A 17,674-nucleotide genomic window follows, 5' to 3' on the forward strand; every position below is an offset into this window, starting at 1 on the left:
GCATGGCAAGAGCTAGAAAGCATGACTTATGACTGGGAAGAATCACCCCAAGCGTTTGTACATAGGTTCATGTGTAAGCATGCGGCTCTTGAAACGAAGTTTCCAAAAGAAACGTTTCCCTCGCGAGATAAACGAATTAAGAAGGTATGGTCTTCTGCTTGAGTCCAGGGAAAAATTGGAAGGTTACCTTGATGATGGATATCCACTCCGTAAATTCATTGACAGGATCGAAAATGAGAGGCAGCTTCTCGAAAAAAGGTACACTACCCGAGTTAATGCAATGCCGGATAGGGACAATAAAAGTGAAGATCCCTCAAATACAAATGTAGTTGATACTCCACCAAGACCATCCCATGATAACCTTCAACCCATGTCAGACAAGGAAGTGACTGAATTGAGAGCTCAATTAAGGGATCTGAAAACAAATTTAGAACAATTCAACCAAAAACAATCTACTCCTCCTGTAACATCGAGGCGAAAATACTGTAGTTATTGTCTGAAGAGTTCACACACGTTGCAAGAATGTTGGGCAAAACCACCACCAGGCCACTGTTTTGATTGCCATAGGTTGTGATGTCGCAGAGGCAGTCATGATTGCCCAGGTCGCATAAACCACAGTGCAACGACGCGGAGCAATAACAGATTTCACCCACCCAGTCCAAATGCGAGGCAGACCGCCAACCAAACAAAGTTCCCCCATCAGTCTATTTGACTAACCGCAGGCATAACATCGCCCACGATAAGCGTCAGCATGAATAATAAAGTAATGGAAGCTGTAGTTGATACAGGGAGTGGTTACACCTTACTCAAAGAGGCCACCGTGAAGCGGTTAGGAACAGAAATAAACACGAGGAGAAATCCATTGAGATTACAGGGAGTCACAGGAGCACCGCTCCATATCCTGTGTATGGTCAAAGTAGAGATCAGAGTGGGAGATGAGAAAGTTCATCAACAGTGGTGTCCAGTCGTCCCGAACACCTACTTGACTACTGATATGTTGTTGGGATGTGATGTCCTCGGACAATCTCCATTGATCTGGAATGGTGCGCAACGAGCGCTGATGTGGGGAGGAGCCCCGTACGTTGTAAACTATGTTCCGCAGTGGAAAGGAAAAGTTGAACAAGTCCTGGCCACACCTATCAGGGCCGTCAGGAACCCTCAACAGTTGAAACAGATTAAACTCTTAACAGTAGAGAGACTCACCCCATATCAAACCAAATTCATAGCTGTGCCAGTCAGTGAGGAGCCTAAAACCACTTTACTGTTCTACCCACAAGTGCGTTTCAGTCATAATAGTCACCCTTGCATATTACAAGTGAATTCAGAGGGTTTAGTCTATTTACCCCTCAATAACAGAACTAAACAAGATAAACTGTTTCGGAAAGGTACCATTCTAGGCTCATATGAAATTATTGATGACCCTCCTGAAAGTACAGTCAGCTCAGTTGCCAAAATTTAAAATGACCTGATCCCTACCAGTGATCGAACTGATGAAAGCGGAACTCGTGTTCAACGACTCCAAAAGCTAATTGACGAACAGACATGGCCTCACTTAACTTTAGCTCAACATGAAGAACTAGCTAACGTAGTTCTGCAACACGATCCCCTTTTCATTTTGGAAAAAGGAGAACTAGGAACCATCAGCGGTCCCCCCGTTCACATTAAAGTAGCAGACCCACAGCCCAGTCGTGGACCGATCTATCAATATCCTGAACAAGCTAAACAGGTGATCGCTGAAATGTTGCAAGACATGGAAGAGAGAGAAATTATTGAAAGATCAACAGCTGCCTGGTTATCTCCTATTGTATTAGTTAACAAACCAGACGGCAGCAAGCACATGTGTTTAGATTATCGCCATGTGAATCAACATCTAGCCACGGATATCTATCCACTGCCCAGACTAGAAGAATTAGTCGAGCAGGCCGCAGGTCATAATTACTATGTGACTCTTGATATGTGTGAGGCATATTTTCAAATCATGTTGGACGAGGAGAGCCGTGATTTAACCACATTCAGTGATGGAGCCACACTTTACAGATTTAGGCGCTTACCATTCGGACTAAAATGTTCACCAGCCATATTTTCCCGACGAATGCAAAACATTCTTACTCCATTCTTGAAGCAAGGCTGGGTAAAGAATTATTTGGACGATTTAATAATTTGGGCTGATGACTTCCCCATGTTGTTGAGTCGCTTACAGCAACTATTCACTTTACTCACACAGAATGGGGCCAAGCTAAATTTAAGCAAATGTACTTTTGGATTAAAAGAAGTAACCTTTCTTAGCCATAAAATCTCAGCCGGCCGGGAGTAAACCGGACCCAAAAAACATAGAGGCTATCAACAAAATGAAAAGACCCACAAAAGTCAAAGAAGTCCGGATATTCCTTGGGATGTGCGGGCTCTACTGAAAACACGTACCTTCGTTCGCAAAAATAGCAGCTCCCCTTACTAACTTAACAAAATCCGGAGTAGCGTTCAAATGGTCAGACGAGTGCCAATCCGCGTTTGTTCAATTGAAGTCGTGTTTAGTGAATGCGCCAGTATTGGTAAGAGCCAACGTGACTCGACCTTTCATTGTAACCACCGACACGAGCAACACCCATATTGGTGGCGTATTGAGCCAGATACAACCAGACAACTCCAACTTACCTATTGGTTACTTTTCCAAAAAGCTCAATCCCTGTGAGGGAAAATATTTCGCAACTGACAAAGAAGCATTGGCAGTCGTTCTCACATGCTGCAACTTCCATCATTAACTTGTGGGGTTCCCACTTTACTATCTTCACAGACCATCAACCGCTTACCAGCATATTTAAGCAAAAAACAAAATCCCCACATATGAACCGATGGATTCTCGAGATGCGTGAGTACGACTACAACGTGCAATGTGTCAAGGGTAAATATAATGTAGTCGCCGATCAGCTTTCTAGACCTGTCAGAGTGATATTTCACCAGTCAGAAATCAACTGGCTTGGATTTAGCTGAGATGAAGTGAGACATAAGCAGCGAGAGGAACCCATGTGGGATGAGTTAGCTAAGTACTTGCGTAGTGAGAAGCTCCCTACTAAAAGACTATCGAAAGCCATGTTGAGCCAGTTTGCGTTGATTGACGAACTATTATATTTTGCTCAGGAAACAAATGGTGGTAGTATCCAATATTGTTTGGTGATTCTTAAGTCATTAACAAAAGAAGCTATAAAACGTGCTCATGAAATCTCAAGGCATCTAGGTCAAAAAAAGACTATCAAAAAGGCAGAAGAGCTATTCTATTGGCCAAATCTAAAAGTAGATGTATGCGAGTATGTGAAACAGTGTCCCACTTGTCAAAGATTCAAAGGTGAAACTGGGTTGCAGCAACCTTGGAAAGGTTTCCCGCCTGTAAGTAAACCATTGGAATGTATCGGGATCGACTTGACCGATATGGTTGCTGGAGCTCAGGGCTACCGATATGTCCTTACTGTGATAGATCACTACAGTAGGTTTGTGAAATATTACCCAATCAGAGACAAACACACACAACACATCATACACTGTCTTGGGCAATACTTCACCGACTTTGGGACGCCACGAGGTTTCGTCCTGGACAACGGCGGAGAGTTCACGAGTGGAGAGTTCAAGAAATTCTGCTGGAGGAACCAGGTGGACTTGTTCTACGTCACCCCTTATCATCCCCAGGAAAATTCCACCACCGAAAGGATGCATAGGACTATGAAAAGTATCCTAGCATCTCTCTGCAACAGACACCCCTTGCGTTGGCCTCAGCTGCTCCAGTCATGCCAAACCGTCATAAATCAAGCGGTGCACTCGAGCACAGGACGACAGCCCTATTATGCCTTCTTCTCACGCCATCCCCCTCGCCTCATTGGTACCTTATTGCCTTCCGTGGACGCAGAGGAGGACGACCTAGCGATAGCACACACGCTTATTAAAAGTACCCACCAGAAGATGACCAGGCGATACCGGGAGGTGGCCAACAGGTGGAGGAGAGCACAGAAGGTTGGAGTCAATAGCTTGGTGTGGGCAAAAAAAGAAACCATACAGCCGGGTACCTGTAGGAAACTGAATGCCAAATGGGACAGCCTGTATAAAGTGATCGAAGTGCTGCTAGATGGAAGTGTTTATATCATTGAAAATGTATTTAGTGGCAAAAGAATACAAAGGGCTGCTAAAAAGGTAAAACCATATTACAGGACCGAGGAATGGCTCTTAGAACCGTTGCAACAGGAGCTCGCCCTGGAGCCTGAAGATGAGCGATTACCACCGCGAGTGAGGAATGCCCCTCGGAGGCTCATAGAGGAGTGTTAAATAGAAAAGTAGAGATAAGTGCATGAGACGAATGTTGTGAAACATAACTGCCTGAGGTTATGATCTGGGTGGACTCATCCCCGAGGAGAGGGTGTAAAAACAAAAAAAAAAAAGAGAGAAAAATGTTCCGGTTGGAACCGGGAAGTGCCTTACTTCGAGGAGAGTGATCAATCCCCTCACCTTACAGTTAGCACGGTTTGTGAGGTAGTGGAGTCTTCAGGACAGAATGAGCGCTCACCTTCCTGCGGGAGGAATGCTGGAAATAAAAGAACTGAGTGACTGCGAATGCGAATGGAAGAGTGGAAGGAAGCGCCCCCGTGGTGATCTCACTCTCGAGAGACCCTGTCGAGCTCAGGTGAGCGACAAGCTATCCTCCAAAACCTGAGGCTGACTGGGGCATAAATTCCCTCATAACATCAAGTGTAAGGAGTGATAATACCTCCTAATAAAGTGAGTAAGCGACCTTCTGAGGTATGCATCAGGTGTTTAATGTGGACCGACAGGTGTCACCGATTGTGGGGAGAAAAGTGTTCCAATTCAAAGTGTTAATAGCAGTTATAGGGGTAACAACATTCCACCCATGCACATGTCATAGATGACTGACTTGGGTAAAATTTGTCTTCCGAACGTGGGAGCCATGTAGTGCCACAAATTTAGTATTCATGTATATGTTTAGAGGTACTGTAATTTCTAAGCTAGATAGGGTGTAATCTGAATACTAGTCTATAAGGTTCCTGTCCTAAGTGGTAGGTCATGTGTTAATGATCGATGTAGGGATAACTTTATTTTTATATGTATATATCTCTGTATCCATGCATGGGTAGTGTAACTGTAAGTGTTGAGCTATGGGAGTTCATCCATCTGGTAGTTAACGAATAACAGATGTGAGCAATGACCCCCCCCTTGCTTGTAGTGCGTCGTTGTTGGGCACCAAGTTTAAACCTTAAACAGAATAATGATGGGTATGCAATTCTTTTCGTATCATTGTTGTGAAATACTTACTAATGAAGCTGCTAGAACCCAAATATGTAAGATTAATAGTAAAAAAAGGCCAAAATAACGTAATTTGTGAGGATCAAATAGTCCCGCTTGCCTTAGCCATCACTAGATGGCATAAGCTGCCCCAAACTCAAGGTGGGAGGGCAGTAATTTCTGTATTTAAATTTAGTAAGGATTGAATCCCAAATTTTCCCCAATTCAGTCAAAAGTCCTAACGTCATGTGTACACTACCATATAAGTAGTGAAGAGAAATAAAACCCACCATATCGCAAAAACACAGTCTCATTTGATCTAGGAGTAGCGTCCGTCCCTGCCCGACCATGCCACATTCACTACCGAGACGTGGTGGATAACAGATGTTGATTCAGGTGAGCTGTACACATTCCTCCTTTCTCCCCCCCCCTCTTGCTTGTTTAATCCTTACTTATCGTGAACAATATGAAGTAATGTTGTTAAAAGCTTAACGTAGACATTCTCTACCGAGACGTGGTGGATAACAGACGTTGATTCAGTTCACAGACACCGTGACGTCGGGGTGTGCACGAGGCCATCATGTGATATTGCCTATAGACTTGTCGTACACACACACTTACACTACCTATGAATGGTTTATAAACTGAATGTAGTAGAAATGGTATTATGAATCAATCAGGTGAACCTTATTTTTTTGTAGATAAAGTATAGAATTTTGAAAGTTAATGTGGTCATGTAATGGAAACGCGAATTCAAACTCATCAACCGTTTTCTTTCTCTTATATTAATATGTTAGGAAAATTGGGAGCATTGACGGGAACTTAGTGGTTGTGAGAAAAATGTGATTTTTGAGTTGGTCCTCGAGGCTAAACAAGCCAGAGTGATTATGAATTATTGGTGATTATGCATTAATGACGATTATGAATTATTAATGATTATGAATTAATAGTGATTGTGAATTATTAGTGAATTGTGTGATGAGATTAAACTGCCCAGACGAAATAGAACACGAGTGATTACTTTTGGTTCGAGGCTATGCCAGCCCGAAAAGACAATTCATGCCAATAAAATATCCCAGTCTTAAGGCTATTGACGAGCCCAAGAATGACCGATAATAAAGAGTGTGGTATGATGACCTCAGAAATCACTGTTGAATATAGTGCTTCACTTGGTAACAATATTGTATGATGTTCGCCCAAATCATGGCTTTAATTTACAACCCTTTTACATATGATTAACCCCTTAACCGCGGGGCGTCACTTTCGTGACGCTTGGGAGCAAGGGATCATACCGCGGGGCGTCGCTTTTGTGATTCTGTGTTATTTTGAATTCACCCGGGCTTTCAAGTGGGGGCTTGTATCATCTATCAGTACTGACAATGTCCAACACTAGTCAGCACTCCTAATCTCATCTGTACTCCCATCCATTGTTGACAATTTAGCCATTTCTCCCCGTTCTTGACTCCCCTCCCTACCCCCACTCCATTACCCTATCCTCTCGCCTGCCCGGCCATGCTACGCTAAGTAAATCTTCCCTGGAATTTTTCACTGATTTCATCCATTGAAATAAGCCCTATGTCGTATTCTTATACCAAATAATATATACAAGAAAGAAATCAGGTAAGTGAGAGTGCCATACACCTGGAATTGGCTAATTATCACCTGACAACACCTCACGTGCACTCGTTCGCTAATTTTCGCTGTTTTTTTCCCCTTGAAATATGCCGTATAATCTATTTTCGTAATAAATATACATGTAAGGAGAGAAGGGAGAAGCCTGAGTGATATTTACATTCACCTGGAACTACCTAATTTATAATGTATTGTCTAGATTTCCTGCCAATCATATCAGTGCTACACAAAGCTGTTTCAAGATTTAACATTGGTAGCTCTGATTATATATCTCCTAAGTAGGCCTCTAATCTATTTTCGTAATAAGTATACATGTAAGAAGGGAAGGGAGAAGCCTAAATGATATTTACATTCACCTGGAACTACCAAATTTATAATGTATTGTCTAGATTTCCTGCCAATCATATCAGTGCTAGGCTTAGCTGTTTCAAGAGCTACGTTGGTAGTGCTGAATAACCCTCAAGTAGGCCTCTCAACCCGGGCCGGCCCTCCTAGCAGTTCTCTCTCAGATTCCGAAGAGGAGGTACGGCTCATCCTCTTGCTGACTTCAGGGCCTTTTTCACCCCCATGCAAGGGCCCTGTGACCTTTACCCCCTACTAAACCTCGTGTGGAAAGAGGTAAAGGGCTGACAATTGATAAAAGAGTGACTACGATCTTTCTATTGAGTAAAACAGTGCAAGTGGAATTGTAAATAATGTGTAAATAATGTGTAAACAGCAAGTGAAAGTAATGAATGTAAATATACGTGAACAATGGAAAATAGTTTTATAAGTTATTTCAAGTGACAGTGCACAACACAGTGTAAATAAAATAGAAATGTAAATAACGTAAATAAAATAGAGAACGTAAATAGAAATGTAAATGAGTAGTATTATAAGAATACGAGTATATACCCTAGGAGTAATGAAAGTGAAAGTTTCACTCTAGCATGTCTGAATGCTATGAGTTATGAGAGTGAAGATGAAAGTGACATTCACTCTCAGTGCCAGTATACAGGACGAGAAAGTGAATGCTACGTATTTTACTGAAAGAAATTGAATCCCTACAGTGACAATAAACTAATACTACTGAAGGAAACTTATGGATAAAGACTGTAGATATATATAAGCGTTATATAGTAATAGAAATATAAAGTGTGAGGGGTTTTATGAATAATAAATGACAGACTACCATGAGCGAACTAGTGCCAGTGCGACGATCAGACGCGCTCGTAATTTCCATTGCTTTCACAGTGTTTTTTTTTTTAGTATGGATCCCAAACTACTTGAAAATTGTAGAATAGTGTTTATAGTGTTTGTATCTGGCTGTGGTAATCATATTACGGGTTGTCGGGAAGTGTAAAGTGGAGACTTCGTTACCCTACTTCAGAGGTCTCCACAAGTCCTACGGTAACCGACGAAGGCTCAACAATCATTCCAGGAGAAAGCTGAAGGTATGTGCCATAAGCATATGTAATTTTATTATTCTAGGACTAATAACTGATTTTTGGCAAATATTTTTTGAGAGTCTGTCGGAGCCCAAATAACCCCGCGGCACACGCAAGTCATTGGTAAACAAGCCCGCGGTGTAGGGGTTAAAGGTCATGTAATTCAAAAATTTCTGTTGATTAACCAGTATAGAATTATTAAAGTAGAGTAAAGAATATGTCATTTTGATACCCAATCAAGGGAATTATGTCCTCTCACGCATAACTCACTCCCCTTCCAGTTCAAGATTCCTCCGCTTTGGGAACGATGAACACACGTGGTACTTACTTATTCTCGACTCGGCCAAAACTACAAACGCTACAAAAACTATCTGTTAAACAATTAACCTTTATCATTCAAAGTCGAAGTGCTACCCCCACCCGTTTGTTTTACTGAGGTGAATATTTTATTAGTCACTGAGGAGAGACTAAGTTGAGTACCTTTTTGAATTATCAACGAGTAAGTTTAACGGAACCAACAACGGTGGGAGATATATATATATATATATATACATATATATATATATATATAGATAGATATACATATATATATATATATATATATATAGATAGATATACATATATATATATATATATATATATATATATATATATATATATATAGATAGATAGATATACATATATATATATATATATACATATATATATATATATATATATATATAAAATCTGACCGTTACATATGTACAAAAGAAGCACAACAATGTATTGTAGAAGGGTCTAAAGCAAAGACTCTCTTTTAATCATTGTTTGCCATTGTGTGGGAAAATTACGTCAATATTGGGTAAATAAAAAAAAAAAAAAACGGTACAGGTTTCTAGGGTGTACTTTGAGAGATAAAGATGGCGAACTGGTAGCCTAGGCCTGTAACCACCAGAAGACAACAAAATACAGTACTATTAAAAGGAAAACTACTAAAAACGAACATACACTCATTCATGATAGTGTTACTAAGTAATTTAGCATTTGTACATTGTTTCATAATTCAAGTCATTGACATTGCATGATTGCACCAGGGTTGGAAAAAAATCACAGATTTAAAAAAAAAATGATATTTTTTATTTAAATAGAATTTTAAATATTTAAACCAGATTGTTTTTTATGTGACTGTTTTTCCAAACTGTTTGTGCCTTTGAGAATTCTGTCAAAAGAGTCGTTTTTATTTTTTCCTCCCACTTGCTGCAGTGCGTTCATTTGGCATGATTATATATCACTGTTCAAATAAACAGGCTTATAAAACTGAAAATAATAATGTGAATGGGAAGTGGGAGTAAGGCAGTGCACCAGAGGCTAGCACCTCTTGGTATGGGAGAGGTTACTCACTCTCTGGGTTGCAAAAAATAGCATAAATATATATATATATATATATATATATATATATATATATATATATAATCTGTAGTATTTAATTATCTATCTGTTTATCTATCTACCTATCTATACATACATACAATATATATATATATATATATATATATATATATATATATATATATATACAATCTGTAGTATTTTATTTGTAAGATTTGTTTAATTTAAATTGATTGTTTTACTTAATTGCATTTGTAAAAATTAAATCTATTTTTTTCACTTTTATGAAGACTTATTTTTTTGTACTAAGCCTTTATCAGAAGTAAATGAAATCATATTTTGGTATCATACATTTATTACCCAAAAGTTGCTATACAAATTGAAAAGACCCGATGCATTAAAGGTTTCCCTAACCGGAGCATTTATTGTTAATATTAAAGAGCCTTCCTTCCTCTGTTTTTTAACCTGCCCCGTCCCGTCAAAGTATGGGTACGTTGCAACGATTTGCATTTGCCAGTCCCGGCGACGTACCGGTACGTTGTGCAATTGCAAAGTGCATAATTTTGACAATTTTCATATTTTGCGCTTGATTTGCGGTACGTATCCTCGCATGACCTTCCCCTACCTGCCACTAGGTGGGGACACTCGGCGACCCCGCGCGACCCGCACTAACCCACTGCTCGTCCACTCACCTGGTAGCAACGGTCCTGCTCAGACATGGCTAAGAGAGGTCTCTCAGAGGGCGAAATTCAAGCCGCCCTGGACGCCTTTACAGGCGACAGTGATTCCCCACTGGACGACGAGGTTGTGGATAAAGATTATGTGCAGCCAGAGGAGGATGAAACCACCAGCAGTGATGCAGAAGTCCTGTCTCCCAGGAAGCGGCAGTACGTGACTTACCGTGCTGCTAGAGAGGGGCAGCCGGCCTAGAAACCACGTGCAACATCCTATGCCCAGCCCCAACGTGATGTGGAACCAGATTTCGATGACGAAGACGAGGACGAGGACGAGGACAGAGTCGTGGGACGTGCTGCCACGTGGTATGGATGTGAGGTAATAACTCATCGTGGCCCAGAGCGCACACCACGTCGGACAAGCAGGTATGGGCCTAGTATTTTGTTTGGGGAGTTAGGAAGTGCCGTGAAGGGAGTGGGGAGTGAAAGGGAAAGTGCAGGGAGGAGTATGGAAAGTGAGAGTGATGTGAGTGAGTCATTGCTCTCCCTAGCTAGTGTGAGGCGGAGGAGTGTATCGCGTGGGTGAGTGCGGGTGCGTTCAGTATCACGTGGTGTTGTCATGGAGGGGGAAGGTGGGGAGGAACCACTCCCCAGCACGTCTTATGCTCCCCAATATTCCCCTACTTCATCCCCACAGCCCCCTAATGTTCCTCAAGGCTGTAAAGGTAAGGGAAAGGGAAAGGGTAAAGGCAGAGGGAAGAGGAGTGACAGTGGGGAAGCCCTCTGCACTCCTTCTCCCCAACCTCCCCCACCAGGATCTCCTCCCCACCCAGACGAAGGCAGTGATGGGGATGATGGGGACGAGGGATTTGTGGGATAGAATTGGGAGGATGGGAGTGATTTTTCTCCTCTCATTCACCCCTTCACTGAGCATGGACGCTCTGGCTGCATTGCTCCCGGAATTCACCGTAATTCCACCAGGTTGGATTTTTTCCACCTGTTTTTTAGTGAGGCATTCATGGAGCAGATTGTTTACCAAACCAACCTTTTTGCAAGCACCCAGCGCCTTGAGAGTGAAAGATTGGGAACAAAGAGTAAGTATTCTATCATATATGAATACCATGTCTCCCTTAAAGAAATGTTCCTATTTTTTGTCCTGGTCCTTTTGATGGGTATTATACGAAAGAACAGAATTCCGGCTTACTGGACAAAGGACCCTGTAATGTTTACCCCAATATTTGGGCAAGTGATGAGCCATAATCGGTTTCAACAAATTCTAAGTCGCCTCCATTTCTATGATGCTCATGATCCTGCAAATGCGAACGACACAGATAAGATGAGGCGAATTAGGTTGGTCTTTGATCACCTGAGGCAAACCTTTCGTTCATCATTTTATCTCTATAGAGACCTCGTCATAGACGAGAGTCTCGTGTTGTGGAGAGGTAATATTTCAATTAGGCAGTATATACCCAGTAAAAGACACCGTTTTGGGTTCAAGATCTTTGTTATGTGCGACTGTAGGACTGGATACATGCAAGACATAGTCTTGTACACCGGTGCACAGACAGACATAATAGAAGATCGGAGTATTGGACTGTCGGGAGTAGTGGTAGAAGACTACCTTCATCGTGGTCACGTCCTCTACCTGGACAACTGGTACACTAGCCCTCTTCTCGCTTGTTATCTTCACACGCATGAAACGAGAATCTGTGGAACCGTGAAGGTGAACCGGCGTCACATGGCCAAGGTAGGGCGGAAACTTGCCAGGAATGAGGTTGTCTTCTTCAAAGCCAACAACATCCTTGCAACTGTGTGGAAGCATAATAGAGAAGTAAGCCTCTTGTCAATGGTTCACCGCCCCTTGATGCACCGTACTGATTCTGTTGATTACCGGAGCGAGAACAGGCGTCACATTTGGAAACCTGAGTGTGTCATGGACTATAACATAAACATGCGCCTGGTGGACCAGTCAGACTCCATGATATCGACGGTAGAGTGTGCCAGGACCACAATGAAGTGGTATAAAAAACTGTTCTTTCACTTGCTAGACATCACTGCTCTGAATTGCCACCACCTTCAGGCCATGACAACAGGAGTTCAGGAAACCTTTGAAGGGTTTGTGTGGGAGCTCACAAGAAAGATGTTTGCACGTTATGCTGTTGAAAGGCCCCAACATTGCACCCGCACTGCCCCTATTGCCCAAACTCCCCTGAGAATATCCGGCCGCCATTTCCCCACTCTTATCCCTCCCCAGCCAAACAGACGTAGGCCCCAACGCAGGTGTCACGTGTGTAGCAATTCCCGGGTGAGACTCACGACACAGAGGAAGGACACCCGCTATGAGTGCGTGGAGTGTGACATGGGTCTCTGTATTCACCCATACTTCAGTGAATATCACACGTTGATGCAATTCTGATATGGTGTGAATGCAATAAGACGCTGAAACTATGAAGTAAATGCGACAAACAGAGGCTCAGTGAAATTATCAGTCATGTTGATCTCCAAATATTAGTATAAAGTGCATAAGTGTATAACATAAGTGCAAAAATTGTATGTAAGTGTATAAATATGCTGTAAGTGGAAACATACATAGCGAGGGTTTTATGATGCGATATTCTGTCGCTCAGTACAATACGGCCCTTAAATATGTAATTATTATTATTGGAAATGCTAACGGGTATAAGTTCAAATTATTGTAAAAGCTGAAATATATTCTAAGTCAAAATATTCATAGCGTGTGTATAGAGATACAATATCCTGACGCTCAGTTGAATGAATAAGGCCCGTAATAATGAAAATAGAAGTCAACAAGTGGGAAAGTGTGTATTATATGTGAAGAATTAGTATATAAGTGTTTGAGTATTATGTTGGTCGAAACATTCATTGCGAGGGTATTTTCATGCGATATTCTGACGCTCACTTGAATAAATAATGCCAGTATGTATAGTGCAGTATATGGGTGTAAATGTGTGTAATGTAAGTGGGAAAGTATAATTGGACTGAATAAATAAAGTAGAAGATGAAACATGAGTGTTTGAGATTGTGCTTGCTACATGAATATGCGCTAGCATATCGCTAAATGCCCTCGTAATGAATGTAAATAATTGAAAACATTTACAGTGGTGGAAGAAAGGTTCTATGTAAAGGGAAAAATAATAGGAAAGTGATAAAACAATTGGGTGTGTTGAAATACGAGTCATAGCGAGTGCGCTTAGTAAGCCGATGTGCGCTAAACTTATGCTGCATGTCATCATAATGAATGAAAACATCTGAAAACATTTACAAACAGTAGAAATTGGTAAAATGCAATTGAAACAGAAGTATACAAGTAGAAAAAATGATATGTTGACTGATACAAGAAACTTAGCATATAGCATGTTACGACTCGGACCTAACTCGCTATGCTCGCGCGATGGTACAATGCTTATTTTTCATATATATGTGTCTGAAATCCATTATATTGCTACTGTTATTGTTTATTAGTTCAAATTCAATAAATATAGAGGTGTTGTGTGTTGTTTCTCCCAGTATTCCCTACCATAGAAAACGTGAGCGCCTGACACGTCAATGATAGAATACGATATCTGGCGCGGGGGACCTCACCTGTTCCGACCACTTATAGACCACGGTAAGCCCTTTCTTGATGATTTTCCTTCGTTTCTCATCCAAAGCGGAAGTTTTAGCCAAAAAAAAATTTTTCCATAAAGGCTCGCGACTAGGGGATGTTGGAGGTGCGGAAAACCTCGGGACGTGACGAGTTAATATTTGCCTTGTAACAAAAGGCATCCACTGGTGCCTGACTTGATCAAGATCAGTACGAGGGAAAGTATGCGGGAGAAAAACGGCGCACTACCTTTCACAACACGTGCCTGGGATGGACTGAGGATTTGTGGAAGGATGGCTTTTTTTTTTTTTTTTTTTTTTTTTTTAATGCGCGGAAGAAGGAATCAAAGGCCATGAGCCCGCAGTAACAGTTCCCTCCAAGAGAAAAACAAAATACAATAGAGAGCCAAATTCAAGATCCGATCATTTTGAGATGCCTGGACACACTGCGTTTGAAAGACTGGAGATCATAGGCAGCAGGAAATACAGATAGAGGGAGACAGTTCCAGAGCTGACCTGTTGCATAAATGAAAGACTGGGAGTAACGGTTAACTCTTGCATTAGAGAGTTGGACAGAAAAGGGATGAGAGTTTGCTGCCAGACGGGTGCTACGCGCACGTCGTAGAGGTGGAGGAATGCAAGCAGACAGTTCAGAGGAGCAGTGACCATTAAAGTAGCGATAGAAAAGAGATAAAGACGCAACAGTGCGGCGAAGAGACAGAGGTTGAAGGGAGTCAGTAAGAGGAGGAGAGTTAATGAGACGAAAAGCCTTTGACTCCACCCTATTGAGAAGAGCTGTGTGTGGGGAGCCTCCCCACACATGAGAGTTGTACTCCACACAGGGGCGGATAAAACCCCTGTATAGAGACAACAATTGTGCAGGGGTAAAGAAAGAGCGGAGTCGGCTTAGCACACCCAATCTTTTGGAAGCAGATTTTACAAGAGATGTAATATGATCTTTCCAAGATAAGTCCCGAGTAAATGAAACCCCAAGCATGTTCAAGGATGATGCAGGATTAAGCTGAATATTATTAAACATTAATGGGTATACCTGTGGAAGATTTTGTCGGGTTGATAGGTGTAAGAACTGAGTCTTAGATGCTGGCTGCCCCTTATCATCACGCGGGTGATAAGACAAAAATGAAATTTTTTAAGGCGAAGGCATTCCAGGGTAAGGGTTGTTTTGATCTTCATGGAATGAATAAGCAGCAGGCATGCAACCTGTTACTCTTTCTTGCATTAAAAAAGTGTCAGTACGTTTTTTTTTTTTTTAATCTTTTGTGTTTTATTCTTAAGCCCAGATTAGACAACAATTCAGCTATCAGTCACATCACTATAACACAGAACCACTGGAAGCTGAAATACGTGGTTGATAACAGTTACGAAAGACACACAAAGATAATTAATTTTCCTGAATATTCGTACTGCTAAGTAATAGTCTGTTCTTGTGTCATGATTGTTTTGTATATGTAAAACTTATTCCTGTTTAATAATAATCTCTCTCTCTCTCTCTCTCTCTCTCTCTCTCTCTCTCCAAGGAATGAAGTGCAGACACGCAGGAACCACACGGCACTGCTGCGTAAACTTTGCCTCTCCTGAGCCACATAGTTAAGCTCCTGACACGCCCCAGTTCTGTTTAATAACGTCACACGTATTTATCCTCCGTCTCACCCATCCTCTCTTTCTCCCTTCTTTCCCCCTTGTCGTTCTTTAATTGTCTGTAGCGCCATGGAGGTTGTAGGCAAAAGAATGAGGAAGGAGGTAAAGAAATAAAGGTATGGAATTAATGGTGACGAAAGTGCGTGGAAGTACAAGGATAAAAGGAGACAGGATAGCAGTTTTCACCCTGGGTCAACCGACTGGTTTTTCCTTTACCTCCCATCGCACTTTTGTCGACGCCAAAAGATAGGTAGATAAATAGGTAGGTGGGTAGACAGATAGATAAAATAATAGAGAGAGAGAGAGAGACAGAGAGAGAGAGAGAGAGATTCTCAACTCTGCCCAACCCTATTCCTTCCATCCACATCTACAATGAATAGAGTGTAGCACCAGTCGAGCAGGGCAGTAATCCCAAGGTGGATGGAAAGCTGATGATGGGGAGCATTAGAGATCAGGATTCATCAGCCCTCGGGACAAATTCCTGACCATCCCCCTTTGCTGAACTTTTTTATTGTTTCAGTAACACAGAGAGTAGGCCAGCATGCTCTTCAATACAAGTTTCTCTAATTGTCAACACCAACACATGCACAGTACACACTACACTTGCTCTTCAAAATTAGAAAAGAAAAATGGTGACTAATAACCATGCCTCGGAGTCCCCAGGGAAGGGGGGACCATTAATGCCCCCAACATCTGCCCCTCTCCCGGTGACGACTCAACGAGCTGTCTGGAACAACTGACTCACTTCATTTCTGCAACATTAGTGGCCTTTCCTCTAACTTTCGTTCTGTTGAACACCACCTCTCCTCCCCTAAACCTCACCTTCTCTTCCTAACTGAGACTCAGCTGTCTGTGGCAACTGATAGCAAACCCTTTTCTATATCCTCCTACTTTCTCTATACTCATTTGAAAGCCAAAGGTGGCTGTTGTGTATATGTATGAAACGACTTATCTTGCTCTCATGTTCCTGAACTTTAATCTTCTAAATTCTCTACTCTCTGGCTTCGGTTTTCCTGTCATTCTCTGACTAAATATATCTGCACTGTTTACTTATCCCCTGATTCTAATGACCATGAAATATTCTTCGACTATCTTACTTCTACAATGGAACATATTTTGTCCATTTCTCCTTTCTCTGAAATCTCAGTTCTAGAAGACTGCAATGTTCACCACCACCTTTGGCTCTCCTCTCCTCTCACTGATCCACCTGGTAAACAAGCCTACATCTTTTCTATCCTCAGTGACCTAGAGCAGCTTGTACAGCACCCTACCCGTATCCCTGACCGCCATGGAGAGAGCTCCAACATACTTGACCTCTTCCTTACAACTAATCCTTGTGCTTACACTGTTAATCTTTCCTCCCCGTTGGGCTCCTTCAATCGCAACCTTATTACCTTAAGCTGTCCTATCGCTCTGGTATGGCCTGTGGACCCTCCAAAGAAACATCGATTGTGGCACTTTGGGGCTGCAGATTGGGAGGCCCTCAGGCAGTACTTCTTTGATTTTCCCTGGAATGATTATTGCTTCCATGGCTAGAAGCCATCTGAGTGTGCCTTGCACATTATGGAGGTTATTCTTTCGGTCATGGAAGCATACCTCCCTTCTCATATCCTTTGACTAATACAAGAAAGCCTTGGCTTAACCCACAGCGTCCCACTGACGTGAATTAACGTCCACACGTTTTGTCACTGCCAATCCCGTTGATGTACTTAAACGCGCCTCAATTGCAAAGTCCATAATTTGCACAATTTTCAAAATTCTCGCGAGACTTTCGATTCGCCCCACCCAGGCAAGTCTCCCCTAATTGCCACCAGGGAGGCAGCTTCCCAGACCCCGCGTGACCCGCGTGCGCCCTTGTCTCGGTCACTCACCTGTTAGCAGTGACCCAGGTCAGACATGGCGTGTAAATGTCTCTCTGAGGACGAAATACAATCCACCCTGGATGCCTTCACTGGTGATAGTGATTCTCCACTGGATGATGATGTGGAGGATAGGGACCCCATACACATGCACGGACCTCTCTCCAGC

Source organism: Coenobita brevimanus, chromosome 72 (assembly GCF_032717465.1).
Source record: "Coenobita brevimanus isolate Jiangsu-jjx chromosome 72, ASM3271746v2, whole genome shotgun sequence".
NCBI classification, from domain to species: domain Eukaryota; kingdom Metazoa; phylum Arthropoda; class Malacostraca; order Decapoda; family Coenobitidae; genus Coenobita; species Coenobita brevimanus.